General features: G+C 47.9%; 1 long non-coding RNA gene across 1 annotated transcript in view; it reads right to left on the bottom strand.

The window, feature by feature from the left end:
- Positions 1-525: 525 nt before the first annotated feature.
- LOC118238134 overlaps positions 526-7,898 on the bottom strand; it is a 31,295-nt gene continuing 23,922 nt past the window's right edge. The window contains exon 4 of the long non-coding RNA XR_004770767.1: positions 526-598. This is a non-coding gene — a long non-coding RNA (uncharacterized LOC118238134). The remainder of the gene's footprint in view (positions 599-7,898) is intronic.

Genomic DNA, 7,898 nt, shown 5'->3' with positions numbered 1-7,898 from the left:
GCCCTATGGCTTCCTCAAGGCCCCAATGGCTCTGTGTGGGACCCCCCACCCTCCTACTCACAACATCTGGGGTACAAAGGGCAGCAGAGGAATGAGATGGTGCCAGGTCTCTGGGGTCAATGAGGGGTGGAGTAGATGGCAAGCCCCAAAAGGAGGGTCACAAGATGATTCTCAGGAGAGCCTGGCAAGCTTGGGGGTGGGAAGCCTGTTACTGGGCCAGTGAGAGCATCCACCTGGGCCATTACCTTCCAACAGGGAGACCTGGGGCAACTCTCACAGCCCAGGCTGGGGGTCCCTCAATTAAGAGAGGGCAATTGTCAGCACACCTGTCTGCCTAGGTCTGATGAGGGATGGAGGGAAGACAGATATGTGTGAGAAGTTTTTGAAGGCCACGTCCTGATGGGTCCTCTGCCTGGAAATCCCAGAGCATCTTTAGCACTCAACATGGAAGTGCCCCTCTGTTTGTGCCCAACCTTCAGCCCCTCCCCATCCTGGACTCACCCTCAGAGCAGGAAGAGAGATGACCTGGTCCATAGTCAGTGTGGCCTCCTTATAGTGCTTGCCTGAGGGGCAGAGCTTCAGGAAGGTGTCATGGATGCTGAATAGAAGAGAGGCAGAATGGTCACATGGGAATGAAGGGGGGGCGTGGAGAACCCTGCCCATGTGTGTAGGGATGTCTCAGTAAGGAAAGGGGAGTAAGTGTGGACTGACACAGAACAAGAAGCACCCCCCAATCCTCCTGTGAGCTGGCAACGAGGAAAGCAGAGTGGCTGTTTTGTGCTGTGTCACACAGACCGCATTCCACAGTGTTCATTCACAGATGTCAGAGCGGGCAGGTGTGGTAAGATGGTTTTTGTTTTTTTTCTCTTTGGTGGTCCCAACACCCAGCTCCCAAATGAATCACTCATGGAGGCTCATTCTTAGTTAGGAATGTCCTGCCTTAGCTTGTCTTGTTTCTAGCCAGTTTTTCCTAATGTAAATTATCTGTCCACCTTTTGCCTCTGGACTTTTCCTGTTCTCTTCTGTAAATCATACTTTTACCCTATGGATTGCTGTGTATCTTGGTGGCTGGCTGGGTGGGTGGCTGGCTGGGTAGGTGGCTGGCTGGAACCTGACATCCTACTCTCCTTGTTCTTTCCTTCCTTCTCTGGTTCCCCATCTATTTATCCTCTCTGCCTGCCAGCCTAGCCTATCCTTGCTCCTGCCTTGCTATTGGCCATTCAGCTCTTTATTAGGACCATCAGGTGTTTTAGACAAGCAAAGAATCACAGCTTCACTGAGTTAAACAAATGCAGCATAAACAAAAGTCACACAGCTTAAAATAAGACTACCACAGGAAGAAACTTCTGTCATGTTATGGCTCCTCCCAGTTCCTCAGGTACAGATAGAGACATCTGGGTCCCCTCTTGGACATCCAGATGCCCTCATCCTCAGCATGTAGAAAAGAGGTCACTTGGTGAACACGAGAGCCAGATTCAAAACCCATATACTGGCAGTTCTTAAAGCTGACAGCCAAGCTGGACAGCTGGCAACAAGCAGTGCCTGCTGACTAAAAACTTGAAGGGTTTGCCTCTCGCCTTTATCATGCCCCTCTCCATCTGTAGGTAGCCAGGGATCTTTGTAAATGACAGACAGGGAGTCGTGTGGCTGTATGACCACTGAACAAATGATAAGAAGGAACCCTGCCCCAGGTAAAGAAAAGATGATCTCTCAGCCTCTGTTCTTCAAACCCCATCCTGGGCTGCAGGCTCTGTCCACCAGCAAGCTCTTAGGACGACAAGGCCAGTGACTGTGGTAGCCCATGGAGGAGAGGGTAGACAGCAGACTGGGCAAAGCAGTCTTGGGCAACTTACTTAATGCTTTGTCCTTTGAAGCCATCAATACTTCTCTTGCAGTGCAGGTTCAATGTAAGTTAAAGGAAGTGCATGCGTGCACTTGTGCGTGCGTGTGTGTGCGTGCGTGTGTGTGCGTGTGTGTGTGTGTGTGTGTGTGTGTGTGTGTGTGTGTGTGTGTGTGTGTGTTTACGCGCGTGCGCGCGTTAAGGTGTAAATATGCTTTAAAATATGTTTTTTATATGAGGATAGACCTAAGTCCCTATCTCCTCTCTGGGTTCTCCTGTGTACCTGGCACACAGTTCCTTCTGGCTGTTGTAGAACTTCCAGCTAAAGAAAGATGGAGGGAGCCCTCTTACCTCACTCAAGCTTTCTTTCCAGCGTCATTTTAATTATTATTATTGCATCTGTTGTGTGTGTGCGTGAGCGCGTGTGCGAGCACACACACACACACACACACACACACACACACACACACACACACGAGTACATGCCAACTTTTGGAAGCTAGTTTTCCTTCTCCCATGTGTATCCCAGTTAGCAAACTCAGGCTCCCGGGCTTGTCAGTCAGTACTTTACTTGCTAAGTCATTTTACTAGTCCTCCAGCCAGCCTCTTTTATGATCCCCTTATGCTTCAAAATTATCCTTCTCTCCTCCACTCCTTTTCTATTCTGCCTTTCTCTTGCATCAAACCTCTAATCTCCACTGAGTGCCAGGAGCTAGCAATCTAATTCAGTCTGGAATGAATAACTCACAGTCCCTCCATTGACATCCCCAGATAAACGCAGATGAATTTTAGTCTGTGGGGATTTAGGGACCTGTGACTAAGTGAAGAATTCAGGGGTGATTCTCTGACCAGAGAATCAGGTAGAGGAGGAGCCCACAGCAGTGCCCAACAACAGAATGCAGAGCCATCCTCTGCTCCCTTTTTAGCCACTCATCTTGTCACAGCTCACTAACTAGGAAAGCATCCTGTAAATCTCAGCCATGGACAAGTGGAGAAAAACTGAGCCAAGATTCTGTTTGTTCACAATGCTGTCTAGTTTTGCACGCTGGGAGGCTGGTCTCTACCTATTGACCGGCTTCTTGGCCTTCAACTCTCCAAATGGGTTGGGGCCAAGGGAAAGCCCAAGCAGGAAGTTGGAGGCCATGAGAGAATAGTTAGGGTCCATCTCCCATGTCTTCACAAGCTCAGCTCAGCTCTTAGCTGAGTTTGCCTTTCCAGGAGGCCAACTGCAGCAGTTCCAACCTGCACCTGGGGTTCTCAGCCCTGGGGAAGAACGGTTGGTGTTTAGACACTTCCCACAGCCTCTGTAATGTTTCTCCATCCTCCATCACATCCCAGGACTGTGGTTGAGGATACTGCCTTCATCCTCCTGGGATGCTGACTAATGAGACAGACAAACCCATGCGAATCTTTTTCTTCCCTCCTAAATGTGGGACAGAGACCAGAGACCAGAGACATGGGTTCTATTCCTGCCTGTTCAATTGGAGGCAGGCCCTTTCCAGGCAGGCTCTGTGCTGACTTGGGAGGGCCTGGCAAATGGGAGGTAGACCAGGGCTTGGAGACACATGGAGAGAGCCTTGACCCTGCCAATCTAGGAAGGGACCCTGAACTGTCCCCAGAGGCTCTGTGTTAAGTATAAAAGGGAGCCAAGAGAGCAGGGTGTGCAGAGGTTAGGAGAGAATTCTAAAAGATGTAGGGATGGGAGAAAGGTCATCTCAAATCAACAGGCAGAAAGAAAAACCGTTCCTATTGGAAGTTTCCTGCTGACCTCGAAGGTGCTAGTGCAGTCATAGGCAAAAGGAAAGATTTTGTCACTATCATTATTAGAATTGCTGCAAATCAACTTCCTTCCTTCCTTTCTTTTTTCTTTTTTTTTGGGGGGGGGGAGTTTGAGACAGGGTTTCTCTGTGGCTTCGGAGGCTGTCCTGGAACTCACTCTGTAGACCAGGCTGGTCTCGAACTCACAGAGATCTGCCTGCCTCTGCCTCCTGAGTGCTGGGATTAAAGGCATGCACCACCACCATCTGGCTCCTTTTATTCTTTTTTCAAACAGGTCTCACTATATAACCTTGGTTAGCCTAAAACTCACTTTGTAGATCAAGCTGGCCTTGAACTCATAGAGATCTGCCCACCTCTGCCTCCAAAGTGTTGGAATTAAGGGTGTGCACCAACCACCACATCCAAACAAAAGACAGACTAACTTTCACTAGGTGTGGGTGAGTGAGTGTGTGGTGTGTGTGTGTGTGTGTGTGTGTGTGTGTGTGTGTGTGTGTATCAAGAATACATGTGTCAAAATGTGGATGTCCACTGTCTTATTCTACAACTGTTCATCTTATTTTGGGGGGACAAGATTTCTTGCTAAACCCAGATCTCACCATTTCAGTTAGACTATTGGCCAGGAAGCAGTAGAGATTCTGTCTCTGTCTTGTCACCTCAGAGTCAAAAGCAGGGCTCAGCATTTCCTCATGTGTTTTAGGGACTGAACTTCAGGTCCCATGCTCATATGGCAAGCACACTACCAACTGAGCCATCTCCCCAGCTTAAGCCTCCTAGTCATTCTTGTGGTGTGTACCTAGGGTGACTGCTCCTCTCTCCATACTACAGGCAGGATCCAGAAAGGTATGGACCACTCCTCTACAGAAGAGAAATCAGAGGTAGATGACTTGTCTAAAGTCACATGGGTGTGCATGGTAAAGTGTGAGTTGCAGACATCAGGGTTCCACCCAGAAGTCCAGTGAAGGGAGGCTGGGAAGGTCCTACAGTTGTCATCACCCCTCTTCTGACCACACACAGTGTTTTGGGCATACCCAGAGACATCACTTCCTAGAATCTTCCCAATAGTGCCTGTGGGAGAGGTGTAAGTGACCATTTTGTGGTTGGGTAAACTGAGGCTTGAGGAGTTTACCTAGTATGCCCAAGGCCATACAACTGGGAAGAAACAAGAGTGGATGACTGAACCCTAAAATGGATTATTTGCATTGTGCTAGCTCCCCTCGAAGGGTCCACAGGTGTGAGACACTGTGCACCCATTCCCAACTCTGGGCAAGGTTGCTGAATGGAGCCCTTCCCAGACTCCATGCCTTCCCAGACGGCCACAGGGACCAGCTGTCCACAGATGAATCACGGCTGCATCTCGGCTGCCACAGAATGTTCTCCTCCTCCAAATATGGATCAGCCAGCTCGAAATGGAGCTCTGAATTAATCACTAATGGACTCAAAAGTCAAAGCCATTTGAGAAACTCACACGTTCAGCCTGCCAACAGCCAGGCAGCCTGGGTGGGGCTCACTTCCATGCTTGGCTCCCAGACGAGAGAAAGGCTCAGAGCATACTTTGCTGGTAGCTACCTCTCTATGTGACCTTGGACCCCCCTTTTCTCTGCCCTCCTCTCCCTTTCCCACAGCCTCAGTTTCTCATGAGAAATGAGTGTCATGGTGACCCCCCTGCCTGGATCCCTCTAGTGAGGCATCTGTGGCTCCGAAAGTCTGTACCCATCTCTGCCATCACACCATTGCTGCCTTTGAGACCTTTTAGTTTAGTGGGTCTCAAACAGGGCTCTGTCAAACCCTGTAGGGAATCTGTAAATGGCTCTGTGCCCCACTAAGCCTTGTGGTTCTTAGTCAAACCCAGGACAAAGAGCAGGTTCTACAAGCTTCCGGGTGCCTCTCCCAGACCTGCAAGACCAAGATCAGATGCAAGCCCTTGGTTTCTGCCTAGGCTCAGGAACCCAAACATGCAGATAGGCTCTGGGCTCCGGGGTCCAAATATGCAGATTTTTACTTCCAAGCTGTGTGACCCTGTGAGAATCAGTGTCTTTCTCTGGGTCAGTTTTCTCCTTTGCAGAAGGGAAATAATAGCATGGTAGCAACAGCTGTGTGCACGCAGCCCCGAGCTGTGAGCTGGGTGCACATTGCTCACGCAATGACATGCCATTTCCTTGGCCTACAACAACTTTGTGAGATTGGCTGCTGAGTCCCCTGGCATTGTTTTATGGTATGGACATTGAGGTCCAGTCACATACCTATAAAGAAGCAGAACTGAGCCTCAAACCCAGGCTCTTGGCTCCCAGGGAAAAACAAACAAAAAAACTTGTAATATTCTATGTGCTGGAGTTTCAGTTGCTCCAGGGAGCCCCCCACCCCCGGGGGTGAGGGGAGTAATAGGTAGAACAAGGGATGGAGACTAGAAAGTCTGTGGAGTCTCCAGGAGGCTAAGAAGAAAGAGTTGCTTCCTAAGAGGCTTGGCAGAGCATTTGCCTAGCATGTGTGATACCCTATGGTCAGTCCTCAACATGAAGGAAGGAAGGAAGGGAGGGAGGGAGGGAAGCAACAGTGGATGGACCAGCCTGAACAGGGTCTAGGAACAATGCTTCAACAGATTCCAGAGATTCTAGAATGTCATAGATTCATCCAAAGGGCTCTAGTCACAGTATATGTGGGCCTGGTGACTCGGCCTTTGTGTGCTTATTCATATGAATAAGGAGAGACGTCTCACACAGACTCACTGCCTTCCCACCTGCTATTGATTTCCTCATGGTTTCCATCAGTGGACCACCACAACTCAACTGGACTATCATTGAGGCCACTTAAGGGAAAACTGTTCAAAAGTGACCGGGGCTTGGTGTGGTCCAACTGGACCTCAGCTCATGGGGACCCTTTCTCCTCCACATATTGTGAGCCAAGAACTTTCTGAGCCCACACTATGCATCAATATCTAAGCCGTTTCTTCCCTTTACCCATGATGCACCGCTAACTCAGACATGTTCAAGTCCCAACTTGCCTCTGAGGAGCTGGCCTGTCGACAGTCTGTGTATACCCTTCTGGGTATTTTCCTACGTCTCTGTGTGTAAACATCCCTCACCTCGGAGACCAGTAGCATCTTGTATCTCTCAGTCTAGTTTGCCAAAGCAATATGCTGCAATAGGCTAAAAACATAAGCACTTATAAAGCCTACAGTCAGGATGACATATATTCCTCACCCCACACTTCTCTACCCTGTTCTCCAGAGGCATTTTACAAACAGCTTATTGTTTCCTCTTGTTTTTTTTCTTAATATTTATACAACACTTCTAAGTACTGTACTAATGCTAGCACTTGTCAGTACCGTTTCATTATAGACATTATCCTGCGACATGCCCCTATTAAGAGGATTTATTTCTCTATATAAGTCTCCTTTCCCAATGTCCCAATTTAAAACAATTTGCCTGAATCGATATTCTGTATTTACCGTATTACTATTATATTTTATTTATTATTCAAGCATTGCTCTCAGCTGATTTCCCTGTGTAACATGATTACATTTTCTTTTTTTTTTTTGTGACGCCCTTTGTTTTTCCCAGAGTTAACCATTGCTTTGTTTTCTTTTTCTTAGATTGTAGCATGCCTATCGTTAGCTCATTTGCCAAACTTTCTACAGTGCTGTAAAGGACTGACTCTCTTCCAGGTCTGTTTCCATTGTTCTGCTCAAGCTTTTCTCTTTCTCGCCATCCTTGTAATTAATTTTCCCATTCTCTATGGTAAAATCCTTTTTTCCATAGGTCCTTTGTCTTTCTTCCAGTTTGATTACTAATTTTAGCAAAGCAGGTCCTCAAAAAGCTGCCTCAAATATTTTTTAAATGCATGTAAAAAATATTGTTGTCCCACTTACATTTCTGATTGATAGTTTATCCAGGACTTTATTCTATATTGGAAATTTTTTTTCCTAAGAATTTTGAAGGACTTGTGTCTCCCAGTGTAAGCCCAGAGTTGTTCTGATTCCATATACCCACTGTGTATGGACTCTTTTTTTCCTCTCCCTTTTTCCCCATTATCTTGGCACCCTGAAATGTCATGAAGGCAGGATCATACACGTAGGCTCTTTTGTTCACTCTTGACATGTAGCATCGATCCTTGGCCTTCAAGCCAGACTTTCAGCAAGACTTTGCAGGTTGAGTGGAAGATCCCCCTGCTCTTGGTGGCCCCAGCAGTCAGCCTGGCTATAACTCTTATCCAGATGTGAGCTCCTCCTCCACTGGATAGAATGAGGCAAGACTCCCAAGTGGATCACAGGGCAAGAGGTAGA

The sequence above is a fragment of the Cricetulus griseus genome, chromosome 7 (assembly GCF_003668045.3).
Source record: "Cricetulus griseus strain 17A/GY chromosome 7, alternate assembly CriGri-PICRH-1.0, whole genome shotgun sequence".
NCBI lineage: Eukaryota > Metazoa > Chordata > Mammalia > Rodentia > Cricetidae > Cricetulus > Cricetulus griseus.
Note: the sequence above shows the minus strand (reverse complement) of the source record. Positions and strands in the feature narration are given on the sequence as shown.